At 36.8% G+C, this 27,797-nt stretch overlaps 1 long non-coding RNA gene and 1 pseudogene across 1 annotated transcript; both read right to left on the bottom strand.

Annotated features, from left to right (window-relative positions):
- Positions 1–790: 790 nt before the first annotated feature.
- On the bottom strand, positions 791–26,648 carry LOC137248042 (uncharacterized). Its single transcript, XR_010952021.1, has 4 exons — positions 25,259–26,648; positions 25,109–25,207; positions 24,628–25,052; positions 791–962 (listed from the first exon to the last, which is right to left on the bottom strand). It is a non-coding gene; the product is annotated as an uncharacterized lncRNA (long non-coding RNA).
- LOC137247636 (ATP-binding cassette sub-family F member 2 pseudogene) lies at positions 17,422–24,394 on the bottom strand (annotated as a pseudogene).
- Positions 26,649–27,797: the final 1,149 nt, after the last annotated feature.

Here is a 27,797-nt window from a genome sequence, read left to right as displayed (position 1 = left end):
AGATCAGAAAGAACTGAAAAATAAAAGAATTGAAGTGGTTTCAAAAACGACTAAGCAGACAGAGAACTCCATTGTTAAAAATAGAAAAAAAGTTAAAAATGATAAAAGTAGTAAAAAAAGGATTGCTAAAAATAACAAAAAGAAATAACAAATAGTTATAAGCATTTCTAAATAATAGAATATAATGTATTTAACAATGGTTATTAATGTATCTACTATTTTGTTTAATAAATTATCTCAATCAAAATATTTGATATTCGATCTATGTAATAACGGTATAACTAAAAAAAAGAAATCATCCATTTTCTAATAAAATTATGTATATATAAAATTTATTACTTTTTCTTATCAAAGAATCATACTATCTAAAATCTTACCAAGTAGGATTATTATAAATTTATTTTTACCTGTATTGTTAAGTTTTTTTCACTTTTCTTAAAAGGTTGATTTTTAAGTTATACCGTTATTCCACACATCCCCTCAATTATTATGATTAATAAATAAGTTTTTTCGTTGGCAATAAACGTTGTAATTTTAAAAGAACTCATAGTATATATTATTTCTTTCTATGCCTCTTTGCTTCTAGTCTACAATGCTGGTATAGACGACTTTTTCTGTCCCCAACAAAGCACGTCCGCAATCGCTTCATAGAAATAGCTGACGCTAATTGATTAGCCGGTAAATCAAGTTTTTAAAAACCTTTTTATCACTATTCAGTTTAGGCTTCCACGGGAGTTTACCAAGATCAGTTATCCAGCAAAGCCTTTGAACTCTAATTTGCTGTGTTTTACATAAGTTTACATAATTTAAGATGATGTACTAGTTTATAAGCAGCTTGTTTTCGGGCTTTCTACTGTTACATTGAGCAAGATGGCGAATGCTCTCAATGTTTTTGAGTATGAAGAATAGGTCGAATAGGTTAATTCACGGTTTGTTTCAGCCTTTGCAATACACTCGGCTATCTGAAATAAGGCGAACGTTATGTAAAGAGTCATCATGAAAGGAATCGTCGAAATCTCGTAATGTTGACTACGTTAATGTTGGTATCCATCATTTCGAAAAAGTAAAGGACTATATCTGGCAACTGGATTAAGTAGACAATTGAAAAGTAAAGTCTCTTCACTTTTAACGCACCTTGATCTATTAATGTCAGCGTTATCAGGTTCCAGATCGGAAAATCCACCAAGCTACTTGGTTTTGCCCTGACCAAGAATCCAAAATCTATGACTCAATGATCAATAAATGACAAAATGATCGATGTCGTGCAGAACTCCAAAGACAGCATTTTACGAACTCTAGAAGGTACGAAGATCGACTGGGACGATCATATTGGGCCTCAAGGACTCAACAAAAATTTACTTATAAGCATGATTTGGAGGCTGATCGGAAGAAGGAACAAAAATGCACTAAACACGTCGAATGAAGGAATGTCTCAAGAAAGATATGCAAGGTATATTTAAATTATGGTGGTAACACTCTTTCTCATTGCTAAGCAGCAGGGAGATGATGAGTCCGACTCCATGAGATAGAACGTACGTCAGACTATGAGATAATAAAAATGGTAATTATAATAATAAAATACTGGCGCGGGAAATTATGCACTACATGCCAATGTGTTGAAACGTGCCTGTACTAGCACTTTTACAAAATATCGTCGCACGTCGCCCTTGGTCGGGAAAAAAGCCCCTAGTCGCTCTGGTACATAGAACTGGCTGCAGTAGGAATATACACTATGCCACGCTTGTCGAAGAAGAATTCAGACTATCAAGAGAGGCACGAGTCACCCTTTCCCAACTTCGTTCTGGGTACTGTAACAGTTTTAACTCTTACTTGTTCAGAATCAACGCCGACATACGTAACCATTTTTTCAATTGCAATGTGGAAAATTTTCCTCTATCCGCAACTTCCCTATGGTCCCTCCCTGTTGAAACTGCTAGTTTCCTTAACCTCCCGTTAGAGGACTTTGATGACAATTTATGGTCGCACGATCGCATGCCTCCCGTGCTCACACAAACAACAATTGAGTATGTTCAGATCTTGCAAAAGATTGATGCCCTTAAATTGAACTCATCTATCTGACGAAGCATCGCAAAGTATGCCTACGCTTTGACAACGCTATACGAACAACAATAGCTGTATTTTTCTTTACATCTATAGACGTTTACGCTTAAACTTTATATGGAATGCTAAGCGTCAAACTTTAAATACACCTCTGAAATTGCTGCGTATAAAATTAGTAATACTAAATTTCAATACGCATTATACTCAGATTCAATTCTACACTAATTCTATGTATCACCTTCACAATCATTGCAACTGATTCAGCTATATGTTATACACTATGGCCATCAGAGGGTTGTGCCTCCGCTTTTCGTACACCTTGTGCTGTAGCTAGTTATTTAACCACTGCCGCTAGAGGGGTCTCCTAAGCATTATTTAAGCGAGGATAAGTGTTTTTTACGCGCAAACATAAACGTATACGCGTGTAAAAAAACACGGCTAATAAAAACAACCTTGCCGTTATAAAAGATTTCTGAAAGAATAATATGTTGCATGAACGAAAAACTCACAAAACTCTATTAGCTCACATTCACCACAGCAGAAGTTGTTAAACTACCAATGTCTGTATTTATTATTTAACAATTATTTTTTACATTTTTTATTCAGTTAATCTGTTCAGAATGTTAATTTTTACTCTCTAAAACTCCAATCAGTGTATTTTGTGTTCTTAAATTATGTTAAAAGTTGTGTTAAAGTTTGTGGTGTGGTGGAAGTGACCTACTAGAATTTTGTGAAACTCCGCTGCTTTCCACTGAAGTTCGCGCATGCAACGTCTTATTATTTCAAGAAATCGTTTATGTAAATTAACCTTATGCATTTGATTGAACGTAGAAAAATCGTTCAGAAAATCGACTTATGCCAACACCCTTACAAGTGAGATGTCTCATTAGGAAAACATGTTACACGTGGTGCCCTCTTTATTTCATTAAGTTTCTCCTGACATTTTTTGACTCTAATTTAAATCAGTTTGGCTTTCGGTGTGTTTTCGCATTGCTGGAAGCCACAACTATTCTATTACTTATATATCCGCGGAGATATATTCAACTATATCATTTGAAAATACTACTAAGTTTATTAAGCTCGCAAACGCAACTCAGCTTAAAGTATTCGTAAGTACCAATAATGCAACCCTAGACCTAAGAATACAAAATACTCGAGTATTTTTTGTAAAAGTATCGATACTACTCACTTAGTACTCATATGGTTCTATCACTAATCACCCCACGATACGAACATGTTGGTAATATCTATATGACACTACTTTACTTGTATTTTTCTTAAATTTTTTGTCGCCCTCTGTCCTAATACGGCTTCAGTATTGGTGTAGATGTTAAACTACTATATTCTAAATAAACTAATGAAATATACCTAGTTCATTAAAAACTAACGAGCCAGTTTGTACTCCGTTAGGTTCTTTCGACATACGGCTGTGTTTTTTGTTTGTTTCTTGTGACAAATCAAAATTTTGTTTTTAGTTTGAAAATTGTGTGTATAGATTCAGAACTAAAATGTACGTTTTTGTGAAATAAGTGAACTCTGATAGCGCAAAATAATGTTTCCGTGTTATTTGCATTGTTTCTCTTCTGATACAAATTTGATGAAAAATTAAATTTTAAAAGTAATAAATAGCATGTCAAAATCATTTATATTGGGGAGATATTAGTATTGGTTACACTTGTACGGAATTGTTCTTGTAATTTTATGTCCCCCTTTTTTAGCACGGGTAGGTATGTGTATGTGTTTAAAGTTGTGTCGTCCCCCTCCAGCCTACTGGGGCTTGATTCAGCGAATGTGAGCTTTGAAATTGTATATTGTATAAAAAATTTGTATTTCAAAATTCACACTCACAGGTCTCATGCAAGCTCGATTGAAATTAAGTATGTAACTCAACCAGAATTAAAAAGAATATATTGGAAAAAGTACTTGTAATTAAATCTCCAATTGGCCTTGTTTTTAGTGATGCGCATCTTGCAAGGTCGAAAAAACTTTTCACTACTCAATTATAATTTAAAAATCGTTTGCATTTCGATACTATGGTCGTAAACTCGTTTTAATGTTAATTAAACTACTTTGCCACCAAGTGCATACACCGGTAGCATGTATACGCGCAAACAAAAGTCGAAACACATGTCAAATGTATGTGGTGACATTAACGTTTTTTTTTTTTTGTTTACATATTCTAATCGAAACCATGGCTACATTGTTTGCGGTTTGTCAAAATTTGTGAAAGTTTAATTTGACAGTTGTGTAAAAATAATGCATGTTCCTTCATAAAATTAAATTAATAAATGATCAAATATGGCAGCGAACGAAATTGATAAAAAAAAGTCTGCAAATTAAAAAATGCCCATTAAGTGCTTACATTTATGTTGCCTATACTTTTGCTTTCATTAGTATGGAAATACTTATTTATATCAAATACAAGTAAAGAAATTTTATCAATTTATTCTTTGCTGTTGTAATGGCCACTACCGATATGGCAACGCAATTTTAAGAGTTGTTAAAATAAGATTGCGGGTTCGATTTGTTAAAATAAATATAAGTGTCTTTTTCAATTGTAGTGAGTTGTAAACTCAATAAAATCACAATTTCATACTGTTTTGCTTGGACTTCTCATAATATAAACGTGAATATTATCCTACACCGGAGGGATTCAGCAGCAGATACAAATGGAGAGAAGTTTTATATGGCGACCGTGGGCCGTGCAGTAAAATGGCGGCCACCCGCATTAAAAGTGCAAAGTGGAAGAAAAACTTAAATAAAATTTGAAATAAGGGTAACTTAACCCAAATAATAAATTCAATAAATAAATTACTTTTCTAATTTTATTTTTATACGTGCCGCTACGGCAAACAAATGCCGTTTCAATAAAAGCCAAAAATTTAAAATTCTTTCAAAAAAATCTAAAAATTTCAAATCGTTTAATAAATGTAAAAATTTAATTTAATAATTTGGGGAAAATTTAAACAACGTGACATCAGGACGGACAAGGCGACAGCTGTTTCGATTATACCTTTTTTAAACCTCTTCAAAGCCTTTTCTCCCGGGAGCGGGATTCGAACCCTGCACTCCTACGGTGGTTGCAGTGTTAGAAACGCATTCAGCCAATTTATGACTTAGTTGTTATAAACCTTATCCCAATTGCCTTCTTTGTATATTTTCTTTATTCATAGTCCATACTTCGTATGTCATCATATGGTAAAGTTATGCGTTGGTAAGGCGGTTTCAGAGAAACTTGGTGTTGTTGCTTTGTTCTATTTATAGAACTACAACTAATTAACACCAATGTTGTCTATTTGTATGAGTTTTTAAGCGGGGATTACCCTTATTGCTTTAAATGTATGAAAAATTTGAAGCAATTTTTAATTTATAATTTATTTAAAATTTAAACAACGTGACATCATGCATTTCGTTTTAATATTATAGTGAAGTGTGAAAAAAATATTTGAAAAGTCCTTTTCCTTTAAAATTAAGAATAAATATTTCATTTGGCAGCTGGTTCAAAACCATTCAGGTTCCGCATCCGATTCGACTATTGATAATGATTTTTTGCCTGGGCCTTCGAACAGTGAGGAGACAATAAAAACATCCAACAAAAATGTTTGTTTACATGAATCCGAAATAGTATAGTTTTTGTGGTGACACCGATTAAAGTTCATCTTCAAAAAGTCTTCCAACAACACTACCAAATGCATCAAAGTCCAGATTATTTAAACGACTTCGATAGCGGTACCGTGAATAATGAGTTTTTGTGATCTGAAGAAGTCAACGAAATAATTCGTCGAAGTCATTAAAAGTGTCCTGTTATTTTCCCACGTGATTGTCATGACGAGGCATTTCCTACCTCGTTGTTAAATAAAATCTTGCCAAATGGAGAGAAAGTGGAGCGTGAGTGGTTAGTGTGGAGCGCCAGTAGCAATGATTTTTATTGCCTACCATGTCGTCTGTTAAACACCAATACTTTAAATCGACTTAAAATTTGTGTCCCGGCGGATATTCGAAATTCCGGGTATGAAAGAACCTATACGATAAACTGTCATCACACGAAAATACTCAAGATCACATTAAATGTTATATTCAATGGCGATATTTACAAAATCTAAAATCAAAAGGAGGCTACAATTGATACACTTATCAATGACCAGCTAATCACTGAAACTCAAAAGTGGAAAGAAATTTTATACAAAATTTCGGACACAATTTATTTTTGAGTGAAAGAGGCCTAGCTTTCAGAGGCGAAAGTATATATCTTGGTGAAGGAAACAATGGAAATGTTTTGGGCAACTTAGAACTCATAAGCCATTATGATCCGAGATAATTTGGAGAAAGTTAGGATTTCACAACAGCAGCACAAACGTTTACAAGTTCACTATCTTTCCCCAGACATTCAGAACGAATTTATAGAAATTTGTGCAAAATACGTGAGGGAACTATATTAGATCATCGCAAGAAAGCCAGGTATTTTGCTATTATCGTTGATACTACGCCTGATACTAGTCACATTAAACAGCCTACGTTTATTTTGCGCTACCTCCATTACAATTCAAGAACGGTTTTTGGCTTTCGTGGATCGTAACCAAAAAACTGGTCAGGAAATCTCTGATTTAATTTGCCATACTCTAGTTAAACATGAAATCCCATTAGAAGATTGTCGTGCACAAGGGTACGATAACGGCGCCAATATGAAAGGAGCTTACAACGGAGCACAACGTCACATTCTCGACAAAAACTCGAATGCTAATTACACGCCTTGTGCAACCCACAGTCTGAATTTATGTGGTGTTGATGCTGCAGAATGTTGTACGGCTGCAATTACTTTCTTCGGAGTTGTACAAAAATGTTTTACTATTTTCAGCAGCAGTCCACAACGATGGGACATCCTCAAAAAAATGTACCGAGCAACCTTATCACGTGCATTCTCAAACACGGTTGCCACACCATGTTGTCATTTGGGACCAAAATTTATCGAAAAAAGGACCAGACCTAAAAAAAAGGACCAAATTTTAGTTTTATTTTATTGGTATACAAACAATTCGGCAAGTTACTAGAGTATCGTATTTCGCATGAAATTTTTAAAATAAAATTCAAAAATAAATGATAAAAACTTTAATATAAATTAAAAGATTATTTTTATAACAACAAAAACGCCTTATATATTCTACATATATATCAATTTGTAAGAATTATCTCACTTTAAAATTTAAGCTAAATAATCTAAAGTTTTTTTTTTAAACTGAGTCGAGAACTGTGCGTGTGAATGTGTGAATGTCATCGATCAGCTGTTAGTTGCGCTACTTGGTAAAATTTACTATGCACTAGGTGTTCGGCTAGAATTGAGCAATTAGATCATTCGCAAACCATGTTCCAGGATTAATACAAGCACTAAACGCATTACTTAAGCTAAATTTGACTGCAAAAGCATACGGAGATGTTACCGGCATTCTAAAGTACATCAACAAGTTCGAATGTATCTTGCTGTCCTCAATTTTGTTCAAAATACTGACTACCAATAATGAAAGAAACGTCGTACTCCAAGCTAGAGACGCCAGCATAGATGTTGAGGTCCAACATCTGGTTCCCCCCATAAATTCAGAAAACAAAAATTCGGAAACATATTTTTTCAGAAAACATTAGTCAGCACCCTTTTTTCAGAAAGCCAAAATTCAGAACTCAAAAATCCGGATACAAATATTCAAAAATCAATATTCAGAAGTCAAATTTCAGAAGTCAAAATTAAGAAAGTAATCAGACAACAAAAACATTAAATTTTGCGCAAAATTTTATGTTTTTTGTTGTCTGATTACTTTCTTAATTTTGACTTCTGAAATTTTTTTCAGCCTGGAACACAGCAACGGTGAAAGAAGGCGTCATATCCAATCGAATTATGGAAATTGGGTGAAGTCCGTACAAATAATTCTATCTAAAGGTGGCACAACGTCGTTCGAAGTGCGTTTGGGACACACCCTAACATATTTAATTTCATAAATAAAATAAAAAACGAACATGCAATAACAGAAAAAAAACTGCAGAAATTTTCAGCTGGACGCGAGCCATATCGGAAAGCAAGATAAAATATAAAGACTTCGTGTTTTTAATATTGTAAGTTCATTTGAAAAAGATCAACGCGAAAAGATTCAATTAATTACATGCTTGCTATTGCACACAATATAAAATTTTAGATTTTACTACATTTTCTTTATACATAATTCCTTCCAAATAAATAAGCGTTTCTGAATTTTGAGAAAAATTTAATGTTTTTTCTATCGTCTAGATACCTTATTAGCTGATTTGATCAGGAACCAATGGGAAACAATTTTAAACGAATGCAAAACAGTTTCTATTCAATTGAACATCTCGCCAAAGTTTCCGGACATTCTAAAGAGAAAACCAAAAATATGTTTTGAAGATAATGGAAATGAGATGTTTGCGGTCTGATTTTAAAAACAAATGCATTCTTGGCGTCGATTGTTGTTGACTTTCAAACGGTACGGTTGTGTTTATTTCTGCTCCTCGAATTTTACATTTTAAAATGGTAAAACTATATTCAAATACTTTTTAAGAATAAATAATGTGTGAGACAGAGACTCAAAAAGCGGAATCAGAAGTTGGTTTCAAGAATATTATACCAAATAAAGTTTGATTTTTAAATTTAATATATTTGCGAGAAAGTGACTCTAAATAAAGAAAGCAAAACGCACACACTTACAAAGTTTGATACATATATATACATATATTCATTCTATATAAAAAATGGAGAGTAAATGCGACAAGTGCAAAAGTACAATACGTGGAGAAGTGTCAAAAATTCGTTGCGAAGGGGTGTTTGGGAAATATTATCATTTATCACCAAAATGCTCTGGCATAGACCAATACAGTGTTAATAAATTAGAAGAATGTGAAATGCTTAGATTTATGTGTATTGATTGTGTGCAGTATGTTCATAACGTAGATGACATTCTAAAAGATATGCAGATGGTAGTGAGCAAAAATGGCAAACAACTATCTGAGTACAGGAATGAATTTGATAATGCTCTCAATAAACATGAAAGAGAAATAAAGCAAGTTTTAAAAGCAGTGGAAGTTGCATTTAGCGACAGAATTAAGGCAATGCAAAAAGCGCAAGAATCATGCGAAAAGAGTGTTGTAGAAGTGAACAAAATATGGGAAATTGCTGAAGGCTTTAAGCGAAGCAGCGAGCAGGTCTGTGATGAACTGAAAACAAACAAGGATGACAATAAGAAAATGATTGAAGAAATAGGTAAAGAGAATAAAAAAATGTGCAATGAAATAAAGAAAAATGTTAATAGTGTTGAAGCCAAAGTGTCATACGCAGCGATAACAAAAAATGATGGACAAAAAAAAGAAGTGTTGCCAGACATTAGAAAGAATCATCCCTTAATTGTCAAGCCGAATAAAAGGCAAAATATAGAAATAACCAAAACTGACCTAAACTCGAAAGTTGATCCTAAAGGGCTGCAAATAACTTATAGTAGCAAGGCAAAGCGGAGTTGTTATTGTTGAAAGCGAAAATGACCATGAGCGTGACAAAATAAAAAATGCCATTGAGAATAATCTGGGAAATAACTATGAGGTTAAGATTCCCAAAAAAGTGAAACCAGCAGTCATGGTGACTGGTATAAATTTTAAATATAGCGACGAGGAACTGGTACAAAGAATTAAACGACAAAACATTTGTTTAAGTGAAACGGACATCAAAATTGTTAAGCAATATGAAGTGAAAAAGAACGCGAAAAACTATTATAATGCCGTGATAGAAATGAATGTTGAAGCGTTCGCAAATGTACTAGCTGGAGAAAGGCTTAATGTAGGTTGGGAACGTTGCCGAGTATATGATGCAGTGCAGGTTTTGTGTTGTTTAAAGTGCAAAGGTTTTAATCATAAAGCTAAAGACTGTAAAGAAACGGAAGTGTGCACTAAATGTCATGGCGCCCATTCTTCCAAAGAATGCAATGAGACAGCAATTAATAAATATATCAACTGCATTAGAGCAAACAAAGATCTAAATATGGGATTAGATATAAACCACGATACTATGGATAGATTTTGCCCTGTATATCAGCAGAAGCTGAATGTTAGGAAAAAACATATGGCATACTAGCAACAAACCAAATATACTGTGACTATATCACGGAAAACTAAAGCGTATACTACACGTACTAAGGAAGGCTGTATACTGCAGTGCATATACATATCTTAATATTAATAGTATTGCTTCAAATAAAGTAGAACTAGAACGTCTTATTAACGTCTTAAGTTAAACAACCAGCCTTAGTAGTGTGCTCCGAAACATGTACAACAGATAATATAATGGACTCCGAATTAAATATTTCTACATATAAATTAATCCGTTGTGATTCACACAGTAGACACACGGGCGGGGCGTTATTTTATATACATGAACAAGTACAATTCAACGTTGTATGCAATAAGTCTTTCGACATGAACATATGGTGTTATTATAAAAATTAAAAAATGCGCTCTAAAGTGGAAACTTGGAGTAATCTACCACTCACCTAGTAGCAGCGATGCAGATTTTGTTAAATATTTAAATGAGATCGTCACAGAGCACCTTAAAGATTCGGATAATAATCTAATTATTGGGGACTTTAATATAAACATGAATATACCATCCACGTACTCTAACCAGCTTAGAAGTGTGTTTGCACAAATGGCCATGGTACAAAAAATTGATTTTAATACGAGAGTAACGGAGCACTCAGCTACAAAAATTGACCTACTATTTGCCAATAATGACCAGATCAAAATTGAATGTGCCAGCGAATATAAAATATCTGATCATGAGACAATCTGCTTTCAGATACCTACTTCAAAATATTGCAGAATGAGAAAATATGCTAATGCTGTCTGTTGGGAGAACTACAGCGCGGAGAACCTGATAAATCTGCTGCGGATATGTGATATAAGTTATATATCTAATATAGTGTTAGAAAATAGGGTTCAGGCTTTGAATGATATCTTGTCTGAAGCCATGCAAACGTTGACGTACGAGAAGAGGATCAATATAAAATTGCGAAATAAGTGGTACGACCGTGAACTAACAGTACTACATAAAAGAAAATTTGAATTATATAAAATTGCGATTAGCACAGGTCACTGGGATGATTATAATGCCGTTAAAAAAATATATAAAAAAACAATAATACTTAAAAAGAAGAAATACATGGAAGATCAAGTGATTATTAATAAAGGAAATATGAAATCCATGTGGAAATGTTTGAAAGATGCTGTGGAACTTGCAGATAATAAAGAGCATATTAAAAAAATAGTATTTAACGGTGAATGTCTAGAAAATAGCAACGATATAGCTAATGTCTTGAATTGTTACTTTGTTCAGAGCTAATGCCTTGAATTGTTACTTTGTTCAGAGCATAATTCAAATCAATGATAGTATTGAAACAATTGAACTTGTTGATGAAAGTGAAACAACCAACTCGGTAGCAACATTTGAGCTCACCAGTATCGAGTTAGAAGATATAATGAACATAACAAAATCATTTAAAAAAAAATATGGCGGTAAAAACCTATTGTCAGAGGGTGTTATCAAGGACTCTATGGTGTACATTGCACACTTATATAAGGACATTATAAACGAATCGTTTGATAGTGGCATTGTTCCCAGCTGCTGGAAGATATCCACAATAATACCAGTGGCAAAAGTAAAAAATACAATGAAACCTGACGAGCTGCGTCCGATTAATAGCCTACCTATTGATGAAAAAATTATGGAAACAGTGGTGAAAAAGCAACTAGTAGCATACCTAGACGATCATAATATAATCATACCAGAGCAATCAGGCTTCAGGAAAGGCCACTCCTGCGAAACAGCATTGAATATGGTAATTGCAGAGTGGAAAGAGGCTGTTGCTGATAAAAAGGTAGTAGTATCTTGCTTCTTAGACTTAAAGAGGGCGTTTGAAACAATCGATCGAAATGAATTGCTGAAGTTAATGGATAAAATTGGGATCAAGGGAAAAGCTTTGGAATGGTTTCGTAGTTACCTCAGTAACAGAAAGCAGAGGACGGTAATTGGAGACGCAGTTTCATCGGTTGTTGATGTTAACATTGGGCTGCCACAAGGCTCAGTACTTGCTCCGATATTGTTTATAATTTACATCAATGATATAAAAACTTGCTTGAGAAATTGTAAAATAAGTCTTTTTGCGGATGATGCATTAGTTAGCATTAGTGACAAAAATGTAGATTGCGCTGTCATGAAAATACAAGAAGACTTAAATAATTTATTTAAGTGGCTATGCAGTAGAAAGCTAAAACTTAATATTGATAAAACTAAGTATATGATATTTAACAAGAACCATAATAACTTAATCCAGTCTAGTCTGAAAATAAAAACCAATGCAATTGAAAGAGTAGGTCAAATGAAGTACCTAGGTGTAATAATTGATAAGAAACTAAGTTTCACAGAACACATGAATCATTTAGAGAAGAAAATTGCACAGAAAATAGGATTTATGTATCGAACATGTAAGCATATTAGCCAACATCATAAAATATTAGTATATAGATCAATTGTAGAACCACATTTTATTTACTGCCCATCAATACTACTAGTAACAAATGATACGTTAATTAATAAGCTCCAAATACAGTAAAACAAAGCAATGCGTTTGATACTAAAATGCTCTGATAGAACATCAAAAAGTATTATGCTTCCTATGTTAAATTGGCTTAGTATTAAGCAATTAATCTGTTATTACTCTTTGAAGTTTATACATTACATAACACAGGGAATGTTACCAAATTATCTGAGTGATAGGATACAGTACAATTATGAGATCCATAACTATGGAACTAGGAGTAGCAGAAATTTAAGACTGCCCAAAGTAAGAACCGAGTTCGCAAAAAAGACCTTAGAATACGTAGGCTATAAAATGTATAATGAAATACCAGCAGAGATAAAAGACTGTGAAAACGTTGTTAAGTTTAAAGAAAAACTATTTCTATATTGTAAAAATTTAAATATTTAATACTAGTTAAACAATAAATTTACTCATTTCTTTTTAATGAAATAGTTTTAAGAAACAATTATGAATTTTGTAAATTGTACTATACAATGAATTAGGCTTTTTTGGCCGTAATAAATAAAATAATAATAATAATAATAATCGTTGATTCGGTAATCACTGGCATTACTAAACGATTTGCAGCTATGAGAAATTTGAACGAGACGTTTTCGTTTTTGTGGTTTTTCCTTTGAAGACATGGATGAAACTACGGTTCGGGCGAGCGCAGCAAAATTTGTCGAAAAATACAAATCAAAGCTTCGAATGCGAAATAATTCACTTGAAACACATTTACGAAGCTAATTTTGATAAAGGTCTGTCACCATTGGAATTGCTAAATGCCACTCTGTAGTTAGTGCAGAACGCTCCTTCAGCGTCCTTGCAAGAATCAAAAATTTTCATATATCGTGCTCATCTCAAGAGCGAGTTTCAGGACTTGCCACGCTTTGTGTTGAATCCGTTTTGGCAAGACAGTTAAATGTCGATATTATTATAAAAAATTTTCCAGCGAGAAAAGCAAGAAAAGCCACTATTTGATATCCGAACCCTCTATATTGAATAATTAAAATTTATAATCATCATTATATCTATCAGAAATGTTCTAAAATGTTACCAAATAACTAGAAAAGATTATTTGAAACAGTATGTGGCTGTGTTAATTTTATTTTCAGCTCTTAATCTAAAAATCACTTAGTTGATGTGGCAAAACTTTTTTTGATTTAATCCATCAATAATGATTCATGAATGAGACGTCATTAATTCAAAATAATGAAACGTATTAGAGGTTTTCTTATAGGGAGCCCGTAAATTTTTTAGTCCCGGGTCCGGATTTTCTCTCTACGGCCCTGCGTATGTACGTTTTTAAGCGTAACAATTTATTTTTCCAACATAAATATGAGATTTTTTTTATTAACACGGTGCCGTCCGTTATACAAAAATTTTAGAAATTAGATTTAAAAGCGGTGCGTACGTTATACAAAAACAATTTGATAGATTTGATTTAAAAGCGTTGCGTCCGTAATACAAAGACAATGTGATAAATTTGACTTAAAAGCGGTGCGTCAGTAATACAACAACTTGAGAATTTTGAATAAAAGCGGTGCGTCCGTGATAAAACAACAATTTTGGAAATTTTATTAAACGCGGTGCGTCCGCATTATATCTGAAATCGTAAATTTTCTTTACATTTTTTTTAAATATACATAATTTATATATATATATATATATATATATATATATATATATATATATATATATTTGGTAATTGTATATACAATACATTTGGTAAGCTTATAGTAACTTCGATATTTTTCAGATAGTACTTTTCTCAGCATATTACATAACTTTAATTTTCAAGCCAACTTCATTACAATTCCTTCAAGCTTAGATCCAATTTCATATTTTCGCTTTCAGCGACCCATATTTTGCTTCACGCATTAGCCTGTGCTGTTCAATTTAATTTTTGTTTCACATTTTCCTTACATGTCAGAGTCCGACAATTCGTCAACATCTTCAAATACCACAGTTGGTGCAAGAGACTCCTTACCCGGAGACTTTTTCGGTTTTGATAACTCAACGCAAACTTCACCTTCTAAATCAACTTCTACTTCCGATTTAAATCTTAAACATTCCATAATGACAACAATGGATCAAACGAAATCATTCATTACTACTTGTGCCTCAATAATGCGAGAAAACCACAGTGGTGATCCACTAGCACTTGCCCCGTTTATCGATAAAATTGAATTAATAGAAACACTAACTGATATAGCTCTGATGACTCCTACATTTATTGCATTTCTAAAGTCAAAAAAGCAGCGAGACGCAGAACAGAAAGCATATACTGAAGCAGCAAAATTTTTATAAGCGGAAAATCAGCATGAAGATAACGGAATATACAAATTTTTTTCTCGAGTGGAGCGGCTAATTTTTGTTTTATAAAATTAACTTTAGTTGTTTTAAAAGTTAGTTTATGTGTTAAAAAGTAAGGTCTAACTGGTGAGTCTTTTTATGCTTTTAATATACTTATATTTAAATTGGTGTAATGGAAGACACTTCGGTGTCTGATGAGTTAGACCGGCTTTTTCTGGGTCCAATCCTTCCGTAAAATGGTTTGGGGAGGGGAGGACTCAGAGAAGAGTGGGGTAAAAAGAGAAAATAGGCAAAAAAGTGACAAAAATTTGGACAGTGAGATCGACAGTGCCACAGATAGCGGTAGTGGAAAAAGACTTATTAAAAAAACTAGGAAAGAGCATATTAAATACCGTTTCAAGGTACATTGTACCGAGAGGTGTACCTAAAACACATCAAAATCAAACTATAGAGAATAAAAAAATGGACAAAAATATGGACAGGGGCATAGATAATAACAACAAAAATACTAAAGGTGATTTGAATAAAATTTTGGTGGAAGGCTACTGTACCGAATGTACAGCTAGCTGTAACTGTTGAAGATTCTAATATACAAAATATAGGGATGAACGATAATGAAATGAATACAGTTGTGCGGTCAGATACAGTTATGTATAATGAAAATCATAAAGGGGAGTTTTGGGTCCTGTTTGATACATCAAAAAGTTCTTTGTTCAATAATGAAACGGTAAAAAATTATTTTTATCAAAAGATTTTACATTTTAATATAATAGGAATTAAAGACATTATTGCGGTAGAGGCTTCTTTCAGCTCCTATCAGAAAGCTAATCAATGCTTAGTTTTTATGCCCAATGCCTAACTTTTACCTGATTGACGGCGCCCCTCCCTAATGTTTTAATAATATTTTCAGCCACCCACATTCACGCCTACATTTGTGTGCATGCATGTACATGCATGCGTTTCATACACATACACGTGTGTGTGTGCAGGTTGTCAGCACCCATGCACGTATATGTGGGGGTGGTTGTATGTGTGGCCTTTCCCCTCCTTAACACCAGAGGACTTTTTCGCGGCTTAGCGGTTGTCCTCAACGGGATAACCGGCCTCTTTCTCGATTGACCGCCAAGCAGTTCACATCGCCCAGGATCATCACCGTCATCATTTTGTACGTTAAGGTAAAATTATACCTATTGTATATTTTTCTTTTCACTTTGGAATTAAACATTTTTTATAACGAGGAAATCCTCTTTTGCGTTCTTCTTTATTTCGAGTGACCCATCCATTCAGAGATCGACCCGTGTGCGCCTACCCACTGCCAGTTTCAGACGCACCCAGGCCGAAGATTGGTCCTTACTCCCCGAAAAAGGAACTAAAAGCACCTACAAATTACAGTCCACATATCAACCTGCACAGCACATTTCCATACTACACAATTTGCCAGAGGATTGCCAAAAAAAATTTTATTTACCACAGCATATCACAGCAGCCAAAAATTGACAAGGAGAAAGTTGGAGGTTTATATTGAACATAGGTGACCAGAGCCACAGGATATTCGCCAACCACAACACAGCACAATCAACATTTCTTACGACAAACTAAGAAGTAAGGGTTATATTTCTTACCACTTTTTTTGAGTGTTGTTTTTTTTGCAAAATAAAGAAGAAACCCGTGTAGTGCGCGAAAAATTAAAATCAAAAAAAAAGTGAAAACAGTGAAGTTATTTAGTGAGCACCCATTTTGTTTTCTATTTTCAAAGGTTAAATCACTTGGTTTGTTAGCCTTTATTTCAGTCCTTGTGATTATTCAAAATTTTAGAAATAAGATTTTTCAATTAGAAGAAAATTTTTCTAAGCGGGGTCGCCCCTCGGCAGTGTCTGGCAAGCGCTCCGATTGTATTTCTGTCATGAAAAGCTCTCAGTGAAAACTCATCTGCCTTGCAGATGCCGTTCGGAGTCGGCATAAAACATGTAGGTCCCGTCCGGCCAATTTGTAGGGAAAAATCAAGAGGAGCACGACGCAAATTGGAAGAGAAGCTCGGCCTTAGATCTCTTCGGTGGTTATCGCGCCTTACATTTATTTTTTTTTATGTGATTATCTGGGCTATCGCCCCACCAGTGGTAAGGTTTTCCAGACACAGCACAAGGAAGAGGGTAACCTAACCTCAATTTCCGCACCATACTAAATAGGTTTTTGTTGTTGTTTTTTTTTGCACATCACAAACACGAAATTAAGTTCAATTTAATTAATTAATCCGGTGCTCACTTCACTTTTTAAACACTTTTTACACTTTTTTTGCGCTTGGTTTTGAATATCGCACGCACTTTTTCACTTTTCCAAAAATACACCCATTATTTGTGGAGGTGGCGAGTGGTCCCCATTTTTTGTTGTTGCCGCTGAGACAAAAGTTTGTACATTAAATCTTTTGCTATTGTCGGTGCTGTGACAAAAGGTCCTTAAAACAACCCCTTTTTTCGTTGTCGCTACTCTGACAAAGTCTGCAATAAACAAAATAAATAATAAACTTCGAATTTCAATAGTGTTTATTTACGGCTGGGCAGGTATTTTTACTCTAAAGCGTTCCATTTCTATAATCGGCAATTTTCTCGTTAATAAACGTAAATAAAACAATGGAAACCTACATCCGTTTAGCAGAATCAATCGCAGAGTTTGATAAAGATTACAGCCTTATTCCGGAGAGCGACCATAGCAAACACACCCTTGCAATACAGTAGGAAGGGTTGCGGCTCTTGTGGAAGAAGGTAAAGTCTGCGTTTGATTCGCTATTGGGATCTGATGAGGTGTCAGCGGATGACGTTATGGCGATCAAAAAGAAGCAAAAGGCAGCATACGCAATCTACGTGCGATGTTCAGCGTCTATATCTGCTGAGGCAGAAAAATACAAGAAGGATGAAAAGAACGTCAACCCTGAGCAAGAACCTCATGGGCATAAAATTCGCCTCCCTGCTTGCGACACGGAAGTTTTTAAAGGGGATTATCTGTCTTGGCCAACTTTTCGCGACCTTTTCATGGCAATTTATATAAACAATTCCAGCTTGAAAGGGGTGGAAAAGTTATTCCATCTCAACAACAAAACGCAGGGCGAAGCAAAAGATATCGTTAAAAAATGCCCTCTCACAAATGAAGGTTTCGAGATGGCCTGGAAAAACTTGTGTGAAATATACGAGAACAGACGTATCTTAGTTAACACACAACTACAAATTTTATTCAACTTAAAAAAGGTAGAAAGTGAGTGTGGCAGTTCAATAAAAAAGCTGCAAAATGATATAAATAATTGTATTTCGTCCCTCAAATGCCACAAAATTGACACTTCCAATTGGGATGCAATCCTTACCTATCTATGCTCAACCAAGTTACCAGAGAGCATGCTGTCTCTTTGGGAGCAAAGTATAGACCATAAAATGGACATATCCAAGTGGGAGGATATGGATAAATTCCTGTCTAATCGGTTTCAGACACTTGAAACAGTGCGTGGTTTTACAGGGCATGCCACTTCGAAAGTGCAAAAACCAAACGCGTCGCGACAATCGTCAGAAACCCCTACGAAAAGACTAGGTGCTTTTCAAACAAAAGTATCCAAGCAAACAATAAAATCAATTTGTAAGATGTGTAAATCCCCTGAACACAGATTGCGCAACTGTTCACGCTTCTGCGAGTTAACCCCAGTAGAAAGGATTAAATTTATAAAATCCACAAGTGGCTGCGTGAATTGCTTATCCCCAGGACACACCGTGACGAATTGCACCAGTTCCTACAATTGTTCCAAATGCCACTCTCGTCACCACACGCTCCTGCATGCGGATACATCTCAGCACACGGCTGTACGCAATCCTTTCAAAGAGGCGGATAATATCCCAACCACATCAGCACAGGCGCGACAATATGCAAACCAGAATGTAAAATCCTGTCATGCCAATTTCAGCACAGGCGTGCTATTAGGAACTGCTCGCGTACACATTCACCATAATGGTACAGACTTCTCCGCGCGGGCATTAATTGATTCAGGGTCTGAATGTCCTTTCATGACAGAAAGACTGAAACGCAGAATCAATTTGCCGGCGAGGAAAATGCATGCCCAAGTGTCGGGCATCACCAATGCAGTATCTGCTCAAGTTAGAGAGGTATCCACCATCGAATTACGTTCACCAGTGGATCCATGCTTCAGCTTGACTACTCCAGTTCTGATTCTAGCCAAACTTACTGGGAATCTGCCATCCTGCCATATCAATACGATGACTATGCAGGCATTCCCAGACTTGGTTCTGGCAGACAAGAGGTTCTACGTCAACGAAGATGTAGACCTCATACTTGGTGGAGACATATATCCCCAAATTATAATGAGCGATCTGAAAAAGAATGTACTTAATACACTTCTGGCCCAAGAGACAGTGTTCGGTTGGATACTAACCGGTCGAGTTGAAGCACCGAGTCCAGCGAAGAGCATCGTGTCATTTTACAACGAGGTTGCATTGGACAACCAATTAAAAGCATTCTGGGAGATAGAAAATATTCCCAAAAATAAAATGCTTAATGAAGAAGAAAGGTATTGTGAACAATTATATAAGGACACAACAAAACGTGATAAAGTGGAAGATATACAGTTTCGCTACCATTCAGGCAGGATTACCCTGAGAATATTAAATTAGGACCGTCCCTAAAGCGCGCATGTTCACAATTCTTCAGAAATGAGGGGCGATTACTGAAAAACTAAGATTTAGGGAAAGAGTATGTTCGGGTGTTGTCAGAATACGAAACACTCGGACATATGAGAAAAATCAAGAATAATATACCATCCGACGATTCGGATAATTATTTCCAGCCCCATCAGGCCGTTGTAAAGGCGGAAAGTACCACTAACAAGGTGTGCGTCGTCTTCAACGCGTCAAGTCCTACGGCAAATGGCATTAGTCTAAACGACATACTCCACCCAGGTCCAGTACTCCAAGCAGACTTGCCCATTTTAATTCTACGTTGGAGACTGTACCGCTTTGTCTTTAATAGCGACATAGAAAAGATGTATAGGCAGATTTGGGTGATCGATAATCACGCCAAATTTCAAAGAATTGTCCATCGAACATGCCCCAACGAACCCATCAGTCTTTACGAACTAAAGACTGTCACATTTGGTGTAAACTGCGCCCCCTAACTCGCGCTATGATCACTTCTACAATTGGCTGATGATGTGGAAAATACCCACCCAATAGCATCGGGTATCTTACGAGAAAGTATGTATGTCGACGATGTTTTATCTGGAGGACATACAATAGCGTCAACTATCAAAGCAAGAAACGAGATTCGCGAAGCATTACACTCAGCTGGCTTTCCATTGCGCAAGTGGACAACAAATTTTGAGGAAATCCTTCAGGGCATCCCCAAAATGGATCTGCTCAGCGAGGACTTCCTAGCGTTTAAAGAGGCTAGCTCGGCGAAGGCACTCGGAATACGATGGAACGCGCATTCAGACATGTTTTACTTCACCGCAGGAGCGTTAGAGAATGGCGAAAACATCACCAAACGCGCAATCCTATCCGCTATAGCCAAACTTTTCGATCCTTTAGGCTGGCTTGCATCAATGGTCATAGTGGCAAAAATACTAATGCAGAATATCTGGTTAGAGGGCACCGGGTGGGACGAACCTGTCTCCCCAGCTACCTTAGAACGGTGGGAGAATTTCACCCAACACTATAGCGAAATAGATAACATTAGGATACCGCGGTGGGTAAATTTTTCACCGGAAGACGACATAGAAATCCACGACTTCTGTGACGCTTCCGAGAAAGCATATGCGGCAGCGGTATACATGCGCGTGAAAAGAGCCGATCAGGTTTTCATACACTTACTTTTAGCAAAAACCAGAGTAGCTCCAGTGAAAACCATCTCGCTACCACGTTTAGAACTCTGCGGCGCCGCGCTGCTCGCAGAAATCATGGAATCAATATTCCGAAACATTCATTTGGGACCAGCAAAAGTTCACCTCTGGTTCAACCATCGTACTCGCATGGATAAGAAAGCTGCCCTGTTCCTGGTCAACATTCGTCGCACACCGAATCACTAAGATCATCGATATGGTCGGTAGCAAGGACTGGCTTCACGTGGACTCGGAATCTAATCCAGCGGATCTAGGAAGCAGAGGACTACTTGCATCAGAGTTGGTCAACAATTCGTTGTGGTGGCAGGGACCTTCTTGGCTGCAAGAAGACAATTCCCACTGGCCAGCACAAGACACCGATTACAACACGTCCGTTGAGGAAAAGAGGGCACAATCATATGCCACGACAGGGGTAGAGCACATAGATATTCTCGACCGATTTTCAAATTTTCCTAGGGCCTTGAAAGTCCTATCATATGTTAGGAGATTCTATAAAAGAACGCATCCTAAAACTAAAGCAGTGTTCCAAGAAAAGTCGTGCATAATCTCAGCCGATGAGATTAAGGCAACGACTCAAGCATTAATACGAGTCTGCCAGAAACAATTTTACGGTACAGAATATTTAAAATAGGGAACCCATTGATCGGAAGAGTGAAATCCTGTCACTGAACCCATACATCGACAAAGATGATATTATTAGAACAGGGGGGCCTCTAGGGGCTTCAAAAGACATGTCCTACAATGAGCGTCATCCGATCATCTTGCCTTACAATTGTAGGCTGTCTCGCCTTACAGTTATGATGGCTCATCATGACGCCCTTCATGGCGAGAACCAGCTCATGCTCCGTCTTATCCGAACCCAATACTGGATACGGAATGTCAAGACCATGATCAGAGCCGTCATCCACAATTGCAAAACCTGCATTATGCACCGAAAGCAGGCACAGTCCCAACTTATGGGTACCCTTCCCTGCGAACGGACTACTTTTACCCGCCCGTTCACCAATACCGGGGTAGACTTTGGGGGGCCTTTCGAAATCAAAAGCTACCGCGGTAGGGGATGTCGACTGTCAAAAGGCTACGTATGCCTTTTTGTCTGTTTCGCCACTAAGGCCATTAACGTAGAGGCCACTAGTGACCTCAGCACCCCATGCTTTCTCGCAGCCTTCTCGCGTTTTATCGCGAGAAGAGGATGTCCGAAAAACATCTACTCCGACAATGGTACAAACTTTGTCGGAGCATCAAGATCTTTACGATCCGAATTTGAAGCCTTTCTGGCCGAAATCCGAGACAAAACAGTCTCCAGGTATAGCCATCAAGCATTAACTTGCCATTTTATTCCCGCCGGCGCTCCACATATGGGCGGCCTGTGGGAAGCGGGAGTAAAGAGCTTCAAAAGCCACTTCAAAAAGGTCGCTTCTCTCCATAAACCCTTTTGTGCCGGATCGAGGCATGTCTAAATTCACGGCCTCTCAGCCCGGCGTCCAATGACCCAACGGACCTGGAGCCACTAACCCTAGGACATTTCCTCACGGCCAGCCATCTTCTGGAGCCGCCAGAACCGGATGCAAACGAAAGCCCTGCCTCCATGCTAAATAGATGGCAGAAGTTAAAGGCCCTCCATCAAGCCTTCTGACGGCGATGGAAAACCGAATATTTATCCGAACTTCAAAAGTGTGTTAAGTGGAAACACCCCAAACAAAATATACAAGTGGGAGATCTCGTTGTCCTCAAAGAGGACAACTTATCTCCCAACGAATGAAGGTTAGGTAGAGTCGTCAACGTACATCCCGGCGAAGATAACCGATTACGTGTGGTCGAGCTCTTTACCGAGAAGGGTCAAATCCGACGACCTTTGGTCAAACTGATCCTTCTTCCCACGGAGGAGATAGATTGCGAGAGGACCAAGAGCTCCTCCTAACATTCCCTCCGTTCCTCCCTAATTTCGAAATATCACAAACCATCCCACTCACTCGTTATTCCATAACGATTATACCAGAAAAGCCTTTACGCAGACCCTTGGTCTGCCACAGAAAACAAAGGCACTCGGCCCATAATCTTTCTAAATTTTCAAAATTTCAAAACCCAGCTCTCGTTCACCCGGAACGAGGCCAACCAGAATCCTAACGCAGATCCGCTATCTGCCACCCGAACATAAAGGCATTCAGCCCATTCCTTACTTTAAGTTTTCAACAAAATTCTAACTCAAAATTCACTCGCTCATCCCGAGCGAGGACGCCAGAAGGCTAAAGCAGATCCTCTATTTGCCACATAACATAAAGGTACTCGGCTCATTATAAATTGCAGTAGTTCATGACACTCCTTATGAGAAATACTGCCCTAATAAGCTTCACAAAGGGGCAATTTGAGAGAATAGCCCAAACGAAATAAATTTACGAAGAATTAATCTAAATTCGAACAAACAAATATCGTTAATATCTGTTATTTTGGCAATCAAGAGTTTAGCTCAGATAATTGCTAGTTTTCTCTAACAACGTACAAAACGCTGATATTTGTTCTACGCACTAATTCTGAAATTCATGCATACACTAACTGAAGAATGGCCGCAATTTTAATGGGTTGTTGGAGAACCCAAGAAATGGTTTAAATGCGGTCATTCTCTCTCTTAGAAAAAACGTTTGTGAACATAATTTGAAATTTTCCAAGTTATTTATTCAAAAGGAGTGATCCAATTGTATTCAACGCTAGGTAAATTCAACATTCAACCACCTAAGTGCTTAGTGGCCACTAGATCTTAAATGGTGAACCGGATTAATGAAATATGGTAAAGAGGGGTCACCCATAGTTAAGAAGGGATTGATGAATTCATATAATTATCGCTTCACCGAACAAGAACACGCAAATCCCCCCCGCCCCCCTTCCCTTGTTTATGTTCTGATCTTATCAAATCAATAACATTGACGAATGTAAGTCAAATAGGCTCATTAGCAAATTCATTTTGAAAATGCACCTTATAATCCAGAACCTTATTCTTCCATTTAGTGACCGTTTCATTTTTGCAAACCCAAATTTCCTCAGCAACCTCATCGATAACTCGGATATCGAGATTAACCAACACCATGCCATCTTCAAAATCATTAATAGCAGCAGCCAAGGCATCGATTGGTACCAGATCCAAGTGGTTGTTAGGATCATCAATCGTCGTGTCCAATAACTTTTCCCATTTCTGACTTCTCTTTAACTTCTGGGAAGTCAGGTATCATATACTCTAATGGACTTGGATCCAAGTCGAGTAATTCATGCAATGCTAATGACAGCGTGCAATAGGTAAATGTGAACCTTTGCGTATCACACCAGAAGTTGGTACCAAATCTTCATCCAGAGGTTGAATAGAAGCCAAGCTCGTATCTACATCTATACCAAACTATAAATTGTTATAGAGCCATATGGAGTGCTATCAGGGTAACGACAACTGACATCCTCCCCCATAATAACCGGTCTAGGAATTGATGCATTTTATGTCATATGTATAATCTTTATGAAACCCCATTGCAGAAATTTGAGAATGCGTAATGAGCATACGAATATGTCGGCCGACTCGTAATACAGAACAGAAGAAAAAAGTTCCGCAACAAGTCCTCAAACCCAAACCGAAAGGCGAAAGGAAACGCACTTCGCCGGACACTTTTTTTTTATAAATTTGTATAGATTTATCGGCGGAGATACAGCGGTAAAAATTTAAATAGGATGTTAAATTTATAAATACCTAGTCAACTCACTCACTTTATTTATTATGTCTTTCCTGAGCACGCCGCACTATCTCCCTATCCAACTGCCCACCACGCCCAGATAATTGGTTAGTCGCTATAACTGCGTGGTGTTCGGTGTGCAGTGATAACCATTTCCCGGCTTGGTGCATGCGTAGGTGACGATTGAAGTTACGTTTGGATAAATTGTACTTCCAACAAGGCTATTCTCATCTAACATAGATGATGTTCGGCATAGCCCACCATGGTTAATTGGAAACATTGTCTAGCCATTTCATGCAAAATTTAGAAGCACATGATTTGCAATTTAAAATTCATGTTTTACTACAATTACGCTTTCTCGATACACGTTTAACTTTTCGTAAGGTTGCACCCAAACGTAGACAACCGATTTTGGGGGAAAACCAATTGCGTGATACGTTGTGGATGCCGCAAATTTTCCTGACAAATGAAAGGGATTCAAGGTTGTTGGGTACCAATGAGAAGGACATACTCACATTAATTTCATCTGATGGTACTGTCATTATTTCCTCGCGTGTTAAGGCTACCCTTTATTGCTGGATGAATTGTTTAACACGGAATCGTAATTCTCCTTGCTGAAACAAAAGACATTTAGTTGACGAACTGAACTTATGTTTTTACCATACCTTCCCATTGTAAGACGTAAGGCAGGTTGAGAATCCTTTGTCAGCTCATCAACTTCCGTGAGTACCAGTACTTTAAATTCACACGGGCGTAAGTTATCGTGTCAGCTGAAGTCCAAGTTTCGTGATATAAAATTGTTGGTATACTTCCAATAGCAACGTTGGTTTGTGCATGACATTTTTTCGAAATCGGTTTTCAATCTTTTAGCGGTTGTCACATAATGCGCACCAGATGAATAGAATTGATCAAGTACTTCTGATGCTAAGAACCGTTCGAAGCAAGCGAGCAGTGGCATTTTGTTGTTGCTCGCGCACCATTCTTACGCTCCAAATATTATTTCACTTCATTCCCTGCATCACGCTATTGATATATCACGAGGTGCCCGAATTCCGCATACCCGTACAACCAGGACCAGCAAGCGGTTGGAACCCACTACCACCTTCTGTCAACCACGACCATTCGCCTATTCATTGATTTTTAGCAGCCGTATTAATGCCACGTGTGCTAGATGTTTTTTCTAAATGCGTATCAATAACCATATCATCTTCAGGATAGGAAAAAATATCAGCTTTGCCATCAGCTGAAATTCTGCCTAATTTTACAGTTAGGGGATAGCCCACCTCGCGATAATGCTAAAGGTATCCCTAACATCATTTCTGTTGTCTACCTCTTTATAGCCACCACCTACGCCAGGGGCCAATCGCGTTATTTTGCGCTCCGGCCTACCTTCACTAGCGCCAATGCCACTAACGGCACCATCCTGGGGTGTTTTTAATACGATGTATATGGAAACATACTGCAGTACCAGTCCTTTCAGCATAGCGTTTACCATCAGCTACGCCAAACCTCAGAAAGCTCCTTTAGCTAACGTATATTCGTGCGAGTTTCCGGTGTATCACACGAGTAAACACATTCCCCTTATAGATCTGTGTATTTTTGCTGGGAACTCGAATTTTTGTTAAATGCTTTTATAACAATTCCATCGCTTCGTACTTAGAATATTCGTGCACAACAATAAAATGTTATTGTACAATGTATGTATTTAATGGAAATGAAGCGCTATAAACCTTATTATTTTTGCAATTACACAGCAAATTTAAGACCTAGGCGTCAGTGAAAAAAAAAAAGTTTTTGTTTTCTTTCGAATTGTAAATTAAGAGATTTGTTAGCAGCTTGTGGTCCTGCAGGTTGCGTTTCGACTAATTTACATTTTACACGCGTTAGATAACCTGAAAATAGAGAAAAAGCCATTAGTGCATGCATCAATGGGCATCGCAAAAGTGTGACAACTGACGGCGCGGCCGACGCCGCAGTTGGAGCACCCCTTTGCAATGCCGGTAACCTAAAAAAGAAAAAAAAAACGAAGAAAAAAAAAAAAACAATAAATCCCGGCGCCCATGCCAACATGTAGGATCGTCACCACCATCCACGCCAGTAACCTGAAAAGAAACAAAATTAATTAATTAATAAAGGAAATATATTAAATTATCACATAATAAAATTTACTACCCAATTTGGCTCGTCCACAATCAGCGTACGCTACCCACGCGCCGTAAATTTCAAAAGAATGAAAACGAAGTAACGGAGAAGCGAATCAGTGAATCAGTCGATTTGCTTCCCGTTTGTTTCAATACCATTGAAATTTACATTCTATACATATGTATGTTTGAATGTTCACATTATTTCTATACATCTGTATGTTAATGTATGTTCACATTCTTCCTATACATCTGTATGTTTGAATGTTCACCTTTTTGGTCGTTGCTGTTGGGTAACAGTGCGCGGACCTTTAAAAGCAAAATGTTGGTAGACGAAAAAATGGAAATAGTAGTAGTTGGTAGATTTTGGTCCGGAAAACAAATGGTGGAATAAATCACATTTTATTTGCACTTGACCCTAATAGATCAGTAAAGCTGAAAAACTACATATAAATTAATAAAACTGATCGGAAATTACCAATAAATAGTTACTCCCGGAAAGCCTACCGGTAAAAACAAAGTTTATAGCAACCAACAACAAAAGCAACAAAGAAAGGAGAAAAATGAAACACTTCTACAAACACATGAAATTCAAATACGGTGATCATATCTGTATGACACTCAAACACTATAGTAAACAAAAAATCAAATACGCGAAGCTAACTGAGCAGCTAAAATTCTTATTAGAATGCAAGAGATACGAACTAACACCAAACCACTTGACGAACACTGTAAAATACATAAAAATACAAACAACGTCCGAAAGAGTAAAAACAAAAATTGAAAAGACCAAACAGAAATTTCTCTCGAAAATATTAAACATAGAACTTACACAAACCAACATCAGCATCAAAACAACAAAAGATCTAATTTTTCACGCACAACCACAATTAAAACATGCATCAGGCGAACAGGAATTTGACCAGTTCATCACCAAACAAAAAATTCTGAGTAAGAAGATAGCAAAAGAGAAAGAAGCAACACTAGAAGCGAAAATGAAAAAACTTAAATACGAAAAAATAAGAAAACTAGGAATCAACATAAACAGCAATTGGTTTGTGAA

The sequence above is a fragment of the Eurosta solidaginis genome, chromosome 4 (assembly GCF_040869045.1).
Source record: "Eurosta solidaginis isolate ZX-2024a chromosome 4, ASM4086904v1, whole genome shotgun sequence".
Taxonomy (NCBI): Eukaryota; Metazoa; Arthropoda; class Insecta; order Diptera; family Tephritidae; genus Eurosta; species Eurosta solidaginis.
Note: the sequence above shows the minus strand (reverse complement) of the source record. Positions and strands in the feature narration are given on the sequence as shown.